The sequence below is a fragment of the Drosophila miranda genome, chromosome 2, assembly GCF_003369915.1.
Source record: "Drosophila miranda strain MSH22 chromosome 2, D.miranda_PacBio2.1, whole genome shotgun sequence".
In the NCBI taxonomy this organism is placed as follows: domain Eukaryota; kingdom Metazoa; phylum Arthropoda; class Insecta; order Diptera; family Drosophilidae; genus Drosophila; species Drosophila miranda.
In genome coordinates, this window is record NC_046675.1 from 15,873,585 (window position 1) to 15,886,827 (window position 13,243).

A 13,243-nucleotide genomic window follows, 5' to 3' on the forward strand; every position below is an offset into this window, starting at 1 on the left:
TGCCACTCAGGGGCATGGGGCATGGGGCATGGGGCATGTGTGGCACAGGCCACAGGTAATGGCTGGAACAAGACAAACACCGCACGCTCGCTGAATTTCTATTAAGCCAAATAACTCAAAAGTAATTGCCCGGGCGTTTGTCGAATTGCACTCAGCTTTCGCCTCAAAGGAGGAGGAAGGAGGCGTCTCCCCCCGTCGTCTGTGGGGGATCATCAATATGTGCTCCTTAATGGATGCTTAAATAAATTATAACTTCAAATTGCGATTGCTGGCTGTGTGGCTGTGGGGGCTGTGGGGGCGAGGGCGAAAACTAACTCGACTTGTGGCAGTTGTGGCACGTACCAGCAGCTAAATACATTACACGCTCCGACTGCAGTTGTGCGAAAATATTTACACGCGATTCCCTTGCCCCAGAAACTTGGTTATTCTTGTGGCAGGAGGCGAGCGCAGGGCAGAGAGGGGAGTGGCGCGGGAGTGGAGCTAATAGCATTACATTTTTATTTTTGCAACTCTTTCAGGCGAGTGGAGTGCAGAGTGTGCCACTTGCAACGCGAGAGTGAGAGAGAGTTTTTTGATTAAAAATGCATTGATGTGGAAATTAGTTTTTGGCGTAGCATACATTCGAGGGCTAATTGTGGCTGCCGCAAACACAATTAGCAGCCGCACTAGGACACCCCCAGGACGCCCAAAGACAGATCTCTCTCTCTCTTTAAACAGATTGCACTCGAGAGCAGCAATCGTTTAGCCAGCAAGACTGCAACGTGCTGCAGTAAAAGGAGGCAGGCACACAAGTCTTGCATACAAATTGCCACACAGACAGACACAGAGGGGGGGGGGGGGGGGGGGGGGGGGGGGGGGAACCCCCTGCAGTGGGTCAAACGTGAGCCTTTCAAATGCTAAATGGACAAGGCTTGATGCCCAGAGAGGCAGGGAGTAGCGCCTCATTATGGGGCTGCTGCTGCCAAAGGCCGCCTTCCGCCTGTCAGAAATATCTTGAATTATTTGCCGCTCAAAATATTGGCTAATTGATGGCCCAGACATGCATCCGAATACACGGTTCCACGCCGTTTAATACATCATCAAAATTTCACGTAAATTAATTAAGCTCTTTCGAGATACAGTATCTTTAGCTCATTCTCGATTCTCTATTCTCGATTTTTGTTCTGTTTTGTTTCCGTTTTTACGGCGCAAGATTTATTTTTGGTTTTTCGGCGTCAAGAAGTGCATAACTTGGCCACGCTCCAACCGAAGCGAACAGCCCCAACACTCGGCCCACGCAAGAAAAGAACAAAAAGAACAAAAAGAACGGAACAGAAGGCTGCCTGCCCCGAGCGGGGGCAAGGGGGGGGTGGCACAAACGAAATGTTTAGATATCCGTGAGAGCTATTTAAAAGGCATTTTTTATGAGCAACAAGTGTGAGAGAGATCAAGTGGACAAATAACATGCGACTAAAATATTAAATATTAAATATATTTTATTGTATCTATGGCTGTGTCTGCATCTTGTATCTTTATCTGTATCTTTACAGTGCGTTTCTAAAATATGCGTAAAATATACGAATGAAGAGATACGTTTCCTTAGCAACGGATAGGATTTGATAGGAATGAATAATTGTATTTTCTGAACAACCAGGAATGGAAATAATATAGTACTATAGTCACTTTGTTCGATAAAAAGATTAATAACCGATCAGTGAAACAGTACTCCGTAGAGTACTCGTTGTAGCCAACTCGTTGCATAGTAAACGCTGTTGCTTACTCGCTATAGTTGACTCGACCTTCTTACTCGCTGTAACCTACGCGTTTTAGCTTACTCGCTGCAGTTATCATTGTAATCGCTATAGTTGCTGTAGGAAAAGTTTAGTAGCTTTCGCTTACTCGCTCTTTTAGAGAGAACTCGTTGTAGCTTACTCATTATCGCTCACTGTTTCAGAGTTATCGCTGTAGCGTGCTCGCTTTAGTTGACTCGACGAGGCTTACTCGCTATAACCTACGCATTGTAGCTTACAATCGTTGCAGTAATTGTTTTATATCGCTATAGTTTCCTTGTTGTAGGTTAAGTTTAGTCTCTTTTGCTTACTCGCTCTAGGGTAAACGCTGTATGTTACTCGCTGTAGCTTACTCGAAGTTATTTACTCGCTGTAGAGAACTCGTTGTAGAGAACTCGTTGTAGAGAACTCGTTGTAGAGAACGCGTTGTAGAGAACTCGTTGTAGACAACTCGTTGTAGAGAGCTCGTTTTAGGCTATTCGGGTATTATACTCCTTGTAGCTTACTCGCTGTATATTACTCGTTACTTAAACGCTTTATCTTAATTTTTCTAGATCAATCGCTGTAGCTGTAGCTATTTTTCTGTTCAATACATGTATCTTATACGCTTACACGCAACTCGCTGTAACCTACTCGCTGTACATCACCCGCTTAACCTTACTCGCTGTAGCTTACACGCTGTTATTACCTCTAGCTTTATCGCCCTAAATTATTGACTTTCATCTTAATTTAGTTCTGATAAAGAGAACATATCGAATAAGACCCAATTGGGAATACATAAACCAATATATTTTTTAAATATACACGACCTTCTCTATCTTCTCGCTAACAGCCGCACTGTACCATCTCCATGCCCATTTCCCACATCTCATAAAACATATGGCATATTATTATTTGTATTTCAAGCGGCGCCTCTTTGATTTGCTAAATGGGTTCAAAAATGAAAAAATGAAAAAAAAAAAAGCCATCCCCAGCCAGACATTAGCCACTTTGTGTTAGCCACATTAATCTTGCCATCCCGTTCAGATTAGCCAAAATATTATGGTTTTCCATTCCCCCCAGCAGAGTATGGTTGTCGGCTCTTGGCCATAAATCTGGGCCATAATTATGCCACTAAAAATTTAAAAGTTGTTGCATTGTTTATACATGCCACGCAAAACCACCGACACCCAACAGCTATGTACATGCTACATGCCGCAAGAAGAGCCATAAATTCGCCTGCCGTTTCCGGTGATTTGCAAAAATAAAAACCCATTCAAATTGAAATCAAAATCTTAATTCAGGCACCTTTCGGGCACCCCAAAATTCATCTTCGGGTTAATTTAAGTAGGTGGGAAATAGTTTTGATTAAGAGACAAATTTATAATGGCCCCAAAGTGACATTTATTTCGTGCGTGATCTTAGATCTTAGCGGAAACATTTATCTTCATCAACAAATTCGTAAAATGAGCAAAATTCATTTCTGTTTCCGCTTCTTTGAGAAGATTTTTGTGTATTTTCTATGCAAAAAATTCCACTAAATGGAGTCTCACATTCTAATTTGCATTAATTTTTAATACAAAATTAATTATTGTGTGAACTGATAATCCTATTTATTAATTTTTTCTAATTTTAATTTTTGGTTTATTATTATTTTATTTTATTTAATTATTATTTTATTTTATTTAAATAATATTTTATTTTATTTAATTAATATTTTATTTTGTTTAATTAACATTTCATTTTATTATTATTTTATTATAACCTTATGTTATTATATTATTATTTAAATTTGATTCTTTTTAGTTTTTTCATTTGAACAGTTTTAATTTTGGCTTTTTTGTGTATTTTTAATTTTTTGTATACCATTTTTTAATTACGTTATTTTTTTATTTGGTCTTTTTAAACATTTTTCTGTTGTATAAAATTTGATTTATTAAATTGTTTTTGTAATTGTATTATTTTGTAATATTTAATTATTTTTTTATTGTTTTATTATTTTTTATTATATTTTATTATTTTTTATTATTTTTTATTATTTTTTATTATTTTTTATTATTTTCTAATATATTCTATTCTATAATAATATTATTTTGTATTATTTTATTATCTTTTTGTTATTTTATCAGTTTTTTAATTGATTTTTATGGTTTTTGCTTTTATTATTTATTTTATTATTTTATTTTATTTTGTTTATATTTACATATATAACTTTTTATTATTAAAACTCTAGGATCAAATAAGAACAATGTAAAGTAAGATAGAAAGCATTTCAAATACATTTTTGGGATGTGAATTTTCTCTAAATATTTCTCCTAAGCGAAACTCGAATGTGTTGCTAGTGGACCGGTGGTATCCCTAACGAGTGAATGATTCCATCTTTTCCGTGGAAATGCATTCATCTAAGACTCTTTGGTTCATACTTGATTAAGAACACATGAAGTGAGGGAGATGGGAAATAGAAAAGCAGACGGAAACAGAGACAGAGATAGAGACAGCATGCCGCGTGCCACAAGATTGATGTCACGATATCGTGCCATAAAGTGGCATCATTCATAGAATGATTCACAAAGTGAAAAACTTTCTTTCATTTCTTTATTTCGTGATGAATCTATGTGGAATTGCGGGACCCTGTTCTCTAAATTCAATTAATAAAACATTACCGGGCGGACCAGCGACCATAAAAGTTGTTTGTACATTAAAAATGTAAGGAAGGTCATAAAACGTGCAAATGCAACACCAATAATACGGAGGAGGCATAGGGACATGCCGTACAAGTCGTAAACCCCACATGAATTATATATACATATTTTGATTTAATTTCTAGGGAGATCGGGCGGGAGGCGGCGTCTACATCATTCATAATATTTCATTAGCGCTGAAAATGGACTTACACGACGACCAAGGAGCCCCATTAAAACGTCACCAACTATTGACTTATGACCGACAGGCGGGAGGGGGGGAACACCCTAAAAATGTTGTCCCGAGAGCAACATGAAAATGAAATCAAATCGTAAATATGTATGTTGTATGTATTTTTAGCCAGAAGAACTTTTCAAGTCAAAGATTCCAAGGGAGATTCGTTAGTTTCTTTAGTTTTTGGGGAATGCACAAAAGATATAGCCAGAAAATACAGGGAATTCTTTTGGGTTTTCGGCAGGCGCATTTCATCTAATGAACACACAGTCTGCTGGTGTGCGTGTGTGCGCTGGTGTGTGAGAAATTGAAACTTTATTTACTGTTAATAAAATACAATCGAAAATTCATTTATTTATCTATGGCACGCTGAGAAATTGTAGCGCAAATATTTGCAATTCAATTGCAGCAGCAGGCAGGCAGGAGCAGAGGCAACAACGACAGGAAAAGCAAAATCAAATCGAAATAAAATACAAATATCTCTAGCATATCTCTACCTCTCTCTCTCTCTCTCTGTCTTTCTCTCTCCGAGGCTGGCAGCAGCCAACATTTGACGAGACTTTTGCCATGAAAATCATTCGGACATTTTTGGGGAAAAGCGAACAGACGGCTACCCAGACGGAACCAATAACATTTATATACCCATTTTTTTTTTTTTTTGTTTTGTTTTGTCTGCCAAACAAATGTTTAAAACTATTTGTACATTTTTGTGCATTTGTAAAATTGTTTGCATTGACACTCGAGTTTCGGACGGCTCTTAAATCTACACGGGAGTAGCTAAAAGGGACTAAAAGGCTGTACACGGAAAATCTGCATTCGTTTGACGCCTTAGAACACGGCGGCACGCTGTCTGCTTTACTCTTTTCCAGCATCTTCCCCTCTCTTTCAGAATAATTCTAAGGGCAAAAGGCTGCTGCGCGCCGTGCAGTCGCAATTGTCTTATCTCTTGATCTTCGTTTCACGCACTAAAAGCCCTCACAAAGGCTTCGTTCTTTTGTTCTCTCAGCAATTTCTTGCATCGCTCTCTCAGCAGCAGCAGCAGCAACAACCATGCCAGCGCAGCGGATTTTCACTTTGTTGTTGCTGTTTTCTGTAACCCGATCGTCGCTTCCCGAGCTTCGGCTGCTGCTCGCATGCATTTGCTTGCCATTCAATCGCTCTCTCAGCAACAAAAACAACTGCCTGACGCGACTCTCGCTCCCAAGCTTCGCTCCCAGCAGAAAACGAACCAAGGAAGAACGAAACACAACGGGACTCTGCTTTGCTGCATAGTTTCTGTCTTTGTTTGGATATTCCCTGCGAATTTCTGTGCATTCTGACATAACGACTTACAAATACCCTTCTCTATGTATGCAGATGTGTTTTCAACCTTTGGTAATTTTATAGGCTTCTCTTGTTCTACAATAGTTACAATAATAAATATGAGAATTTTGTATGAACTTACAGCTTGACTCATATTCATGCTAACAAGTGTGTCTGGGGTGGGGGCCCTAGACCAACCACAAAACAAGAAAAAAATTTACCTAAAACGAAAAATAATAAGAGCAAAAGAGAACAATGTTTTTTGATGGTTTTTTTTTTTTTTGATACGGACACAAATAAAGGATATCCTAAAACTATTTTATAAATAAGTACTTTATGGGTTAAGGAAAGAGAAGAAAGGGACAGAAATAGAGCGGGCAGAGGCAGACAGAACCCGAGAGAGATCAGAGATACTTCCGCTTCCAGCGGCAGCGGCAGCAGCATCAGCAATTGGCAAAACTTTTTGTACATTTTCTGACCTTATTTACACAGCACTGTTTATTTTCCTTTGTTCATTCGGTCTTGTACTCGATTCCCTCTCTCTCTCTCTCTCTCTCTCTCTCTCTCTCTCTCGTTATTCGAAACGTGTAAATATACAAAAGTTGGAGGCTGAAACATTCTTTTTTAAGCGAAAGCAAACACAACACAGTACAAATTAATGTGATAAAAGAGAAACTGATGAGAAAAATAAAATGCAGGCTAAATAAATTCAAGCAGGAATGTAAATAAGTAAGAAGACGCGCCAATCGATTGATTGGATTAAAAGATACGTGTATTTTTAAGTACTTTTTGGGAGATTAAAAAAAGAAATCATCATCATCTAGTATATTTAAGTCACATTTAAATCGTATTTCATATATGTTCCAAGTATTTTACAATACAATTTCAAGCTAGATAAACCAATAATAAGAGCAATTTTTTTTTAAAATAAATTGTCTTATAAATACAGTCGAACTTCCATATAGGGAATCTCAAGGGGAATTCGTAATACGGAAAACTGGTAGTATAGAATTTTTTGCAGAACATAGCATTGCAGTGTTTTGGAAATAAATTCGATATATAGAAAACTTCGTTGTATGGAATTTCGTAATAGAAAAGTTCGGCTGTACTATTTTGCATTTTTATATTAAAATCATTTTTAAAATTTGAAAATAAAAACATATTTTGGTTTTTTATATAAAAACTAAAAATATGACACTATAAATTATTTATTATATTAAAAATGCAAATCATAAATAAAATAAATAAAATCATTAAAATGTTTTAAAAACTTTAAACCAGTTAGAAGTGGATATAAAAAGAAATTATGGACAAATTTTAAGCCCCAAACACAATTAAAAAATTTAAGAAATAAATAAACGTCAAAACAATGCTAGTACAAATAATTTTTATTAAAATCTCACAACATATCCAAGAAAATTCCTGGGGTTCTATTTTATAGAGGCATTATAAATAATAGATGAATTATAATAATTATAAATTAATTATAGTCGCCCACTCCGTTCCCATTATAATCTCCCATTTTTGCGAGTTCTTCCCCAAGTGCTTTCCCTGCAGTATCTATGCCCAAAAATAGATTCCCATTCACATGGCCTCCAACCATCCATTCATGGCTGCTCCGATAAGATGATTCACGAAAACATAATCAAACGAGCAAAAGCAACAAATTTATTCACACGACTCTTTACAGTAAATTACAAAACTCTCGGCAAACAGAAATCTCTGTATGTAGGCAAAAGGTAATTTGCATAGCACACACACACCCATAGATACAAATGTATCTGCTAGTTCTGTAATCGTGTGTCTGGTTCTGTGGCTCGTTTCTCGTATCTCTCGCTCTGGCTAATAAATCGCTTATCTAATTTGTTGTTATTTACCTTAGCCCCGCTTGTTGTGGGCCAAACAGCAAACAAAAAGACCATGCAACACACCCACCAACACACACACACACACACACATATGCATAGTATAACCATCTTTATCTAAAACATTCGCTCTATCTTTCGCACTCTCTTTCACTTCAATCTTTCGCTGCTAAATGGCACACTTAAAATCTGTGCGCCTGATGTTTTATTGATTTTTACGACCTAATGAGCGGGGCACTGGGGCGCAACAAAGTTGCCTGGAATCATAATTTATGAAATTGATAAAAATCTGTACTACGATTACGGGTGTGACAGGGAAAGCCACTGGCTAGAGAGGGAGAGGGACAGCATATGCTACGTGGGTGACCGCCGGACAGTTGATGTCATCATCATTCTGATGCCTACTTAGCGCCGGTTCATTGTCTGCTTAAGTGCAGAGACAGAGATAAAGATAGAAAAAACTTCAACCCACAACTAAACAAAAAAATCAGAGAAAAAATACCGATATGGTTCCAAGAATCTATGGAGGTTTGAAGCGTCTATTCTATACCCTAACACTCGTACTTTATTTATTTTATTTTATTTATTATTTATTTTATTTATTATTTATTTTATTTGTTATTTATTTTTATTTTATATTTGTTTATTATTTATTTATTATTTATCTATTATTTATTTATTATTTATTTATTTATTTCTTATTTATTTCTTATTTATGTATTATTTTTTTTTTTACATCGGAGAAGGAAAGCGAAATGGAGCGGCAGAAAGACTTCGATTTCAAGACCAGAGGATTGAGAGTCCTACATAAAACAGAAGCCACAAATAACCCATTAGCCAAGGTGGCTTTTCTACTGCTCCATAGTTTACAGGGTAGCAATTTCCCTTTTTTAAGAATTTCCAGCTTCTACTTCAAATAATTTTACCCTCCTCTGCAAGGGTATCCAAAGACACAACCAAAACCGAAGCCACTTCCAACAGTAGCCCGTCTTCTGTCGTCTGTGTCTGCGTGTAAATATTTATCGTTCTATGAATTTTGCTGTTTATTTGAACAAATTATGAACATATTTGATTTCGTAGTTACCTCCCAGTGGACACATCTCTCATTTTGTCATGGAAGAAACCGCAGTAGACTCCAAGGAGGCAACAGGGAAGGAGTGAAGAAAGTGGCCCTGCGACTGGCTGCTTGCTGGCATGATGCCCAATTTTGGATGACATCCGAGAGGATGAGAAGAATGCCAGATACTCGAAAGGTACTTGAGGGGGGATTGGGGACCGGGGCTTGGGGCGCATGCAATGCCAACAATCTCAATTATTTAACTAAAACATGTGTTAGCTGTGCCATCGCCTGCATGCTAGGCAATCCGTCAGATACGATAGCTCTCGTAGGGAAATGCGACGACAGACGACGAGAGGACAGAGGAGGGACGGAGGGGGGACGGGACACGGTTTCCATCGTGTTAGGCGACAGGCGGCCATAAGTCAAATTGAAATCTTGTCAGCAGACCAAGAAATGATCTCTCTGAGAAAAAACTACACAAGAAATGCCCGTCGGCCCGTAGCTAGAAATTTCATTTATTTGAAAAAATAAAATAAATTTAATTAAAAGTAAAAAATCAAATAAAATACCAAATAAATGCCAGAAAATGCAAGATGCAACAAAATGTTTTAAAAGGAAAAAAATAAATATATCAAATATCGAGGGAAAATTCCCTTATAGCCGGGGCTTAAAGAACGGCAAACTTTACCACAATTTAAGCGAAACCGGAAGGATTTTGGTATAAACATCTCAGAAATATTTTGGATGAGATTTCTGGCATTTTCCGGCAACACTTTTCGGCCCCCACATGCAACACACACAGTGGCACAGACTCCTTGACCGAAAGGCAGTGCATTATGGAAAAAAGAGAAGAAGAAAGAAGAGCTTAAACTTCATTTAAAACTGCCACTGAGTAGAGTAGAGAGAAGTCCTGCCTGCCACCCAGGAAGGACAGGCAGGCAGGCAGACGGCAGCCACAAGAGCAGTGGATGAGGCAGCAACAAGGGTAGTGGATGAGGCAACATGAGCATCAGTTTATGGCCAGGAGCAACCGCAGAACAGAAATATTCAAACTAGGGCCAGAGAGGCACCCCACAAGCAACAACAGCCGTAATATAGCTCCTCGAGGAGATGCAACAGTACACAGGCGACTCCAAGATCCAGCAAGCACAACAACAGCAGCAGCAGCATGCCGCATGCAACACATCCCATGAAGAAGCGGCTAAAACAGCACAAAGATTGAATGCAATGCATAAAAGAGCCAAATTCCATGCCACAACAAAAACAACAAGAAGGAAAATTGTACAAGGAAATGCTCAGCACACACACACACACACACACACACACACTGCGAGGAGACGGAGACACGCCAGACGGCGGGGCAGATGGAGGCAGGCGGATGGATGCCAAGCCTCGACAAAAATGCAAACCAAAGACAAATGTGGGTCGAAAGCGCAAAGTGCAACAACTCGCACGCAGCACAAGGAGGCACCCAGACACAGACGCGAGACACACGGAGAGAGAGGGGGGGGGCGGGGGAGAGAGTGGAGGCAACGCCGCACGCGCCTCTGACGGCGGGGTGCAGGCAGGGGGCTAAAAGCGAAACAAACACGAAAACCAAACCACTTTTTTGGCACTTGCTCGACGCTCTATCTGGAGATTTTGCAACTTGGACGTTGCCTCGTTGCCACAGCCTCCGTCCCCCCCGCCGCCGCGTCCCCACCGCAGCCCCAACTGCTGCGGAAGCTCCTTGTCGTCGCGCTGTTGTCGTTGTCTGTGGAGTTTTTTGGGTGCCGGGCCCTCTTCGGGGCTCCTACTCGAGGAACGGCTTAAGTGAAATTTAATGATATCCTTACGGGCCAAGTGTTGGACCAAGGAGAGATCCTTACGCCACCCAACAGGTGGCTGTGGCCGCACTCTTTGGAGCTGGCCGTGGGGACGGAGGGACGGCGGCTGTTCTGCTAATTTGTTGCATAAAAGTTTACTGATTTTATTGCCGATAGTTTTTGGGAGCAGCAGCTGCCAAGTGGCATTAGCACTTACATAAGTACACAGTGGCGCCTCATTTGGTGGAACCAAACAACAAAGTGGCTTAAAACCTTATTTTTTTATTTTATAAAAAAGTACAGGGTGGAATAATGCGTTCATTGAAATAATTATCAGAAATTAATCGATTTCAAATCGAATTTTTCAAAAATTACCGAAGTTTTCGATAAGTATCGACCGAATTGTCTACAAAAATTACACGTTTCGATCCTAGTTAAAGTTTTGTTTAAATTCGTAAAATTTAAATTACGCAAAACTCCTATTATAGCTTTTATCGATAATTACGCGATTTCAATCGAAATTTGTACCTTTTTATCGATAGTTTATCGTTTCAATTGATTTTAAATTTATAAAGTAATTAATATTTTATCGATGTTATAAATGTTGTCGATAAACGGTTATTGATTTTATCGATTTTTATGAAAATGTATCGCTTTGTATCGATAATTTATAATTTAAATTGTTTTCAAATTCGCTTAGACCTATTTTTATCAATAGCCTCTCATTAAGTAATTAGTAGTTTATCGATGTTATGGAGATATGTTCGATAAACGATAAACTTGTATGTCTATTATCGAGAATTAATCGATTTTTATCAAAAGATGTTAGCTTTTTATCAATAATTTATCTTTTAAACTGTTTTCAAATTCGCTTAGAAACAAGATTTTATCGATTTATTATCTTTAAAATTGTTTTTCAACCTGCGTTTGATTTCTACACGATAAGATATGGAAAATATTTGAATATATCAATAAATACGCTTGAAAAACTTAAACAAGCTATATTCTTTAGCAGTATCCCAGGGCAAATCGCGAATCATCCGCGAATGTAGACAAAATCCATGGTGCTAGTAGTTCTTCCATCTCATAGACCATAAATCAATGTAATATTTTGTGCTTGGGAGGCTTTGAGTGTTTCCTTATTCCCTATGTAAATGATTCACTCGTTGCATGTCTGCATGCCGCTGCCGCACTATGCCGCACTCGTTTGTATATTAATATTTCATATTCATATAAAATCTGGGGGCAAATTGGCCCAATGCTTGGCCTGGTGCGTGCGTGGGCGGGCCGGCAACCACCGCATTTCTAATGACTTGTTCTAAGGTGATGATGTCGTCTCGTTGTCGTCGTTGTCGTCGGCGTCACCCACATCGTGTGGAGCGGCGGAGCAGTACAACAGTTTATTTCGTTTAAGAGCAATTGAAATAAATTTTAAGGCAAATTGCCTAGGAAAAGGCAGAGCAAAAGCCAGTCCGACAGACGGACAGAGAGTGAGATTTTCGTCTCGTTTTGGGGGCTAATGTCCAAATGCACTTAGAACCGCTGACAGACCCGCACTGGCCGCAGAGGCCTTTATATCCCCCCCTGCCCCTTCCCCTTTCCCCACACACAACATTTGTGTGTCACATTTCCATAGTTCTAGTGCCCCAAAACTCCTTCCCTGCCCCTCGACTCCACACATTTCCCATGGCTCTAGTTCCAGTCCCTGTGACACACTCGAGAGGGCTGTTCCAAGTGGTGCCATCGCAATGGGGAAACGGGAGCCGCGTGGGAGCACAGATCCGATCCATGAGATGCTGATGTTGCAGCAAAACTCGCCAAAAATTCATTCGACTAAAGTTTTTCTGTTTATTTCTTGCTGCTGCTCCAGAAAAATATATACATATAAATATCGCGTCAGATTTTTAGCCAGAAAAGCAGCAAAAACAACAAACCAAAAGCCACAGTAGCCACAAAAAACAAAAAAAAAAAACTTTGTTGACAGAGCGACAAAATTCTTGTGGTTTCTGTTGTTGGTTTTTTTTTCGGGTTCCGCCTCGGGGGTTTTTTTTTTGTGTTGAAGTGCATTTGAAAGCAAAAACAAATAAATAAATACATAAAAATGGTATCAAGCTACAAGATACATGAGCATATAGATACATATACATATAGATCTGCGTTTTTTTATGGGGGGAACTGTTTTGCAGCTAAAATTTCCACTGAAATGAAATTTGAAACGTTTTCTGCATCGCGAAGTGGACGGATGATTGAGTGGCATTTTATGATTATGTCAGAGAATTATTCATTATGAATTTTTGTTCAAGCTAAACAATCAACTGGATATTTATTCCCATGAAGCAGTTGGAGCTCTGGAGTTTTCACAGCTTAAAAGATTCCAGGAATCATAGAATTCAATTTAAAACTGGATTAAAGAATCGATCCAAGAGTATGTTTCAATCAAGTACTACTCTGAAAAGCTAATAGAATTTCCATAAATAATTTCTCAGAAAAGAAACAAAGAAAAAAGTTACCATTTCCATGGAATAATCAATGAAACCTAGGATTGAT

The 13,243-nt window shown here is 38.6% G+C and overlaps 1 protein-coding gene across 2 annotated transcripts in view; it reads right to left on the minus strand.

The window, feature by feature from the left end:
- LOC108155027 (polypyrimidine tract-binding protein 1) overlaps positions 1-13,243 on the minus strand; it is a 170,654-nt gene that overhangs the window by 143,856 nt on the left and 13,555 nt on the right. The gene's annotated exons all lie outside the window — the stretch shown is intronic.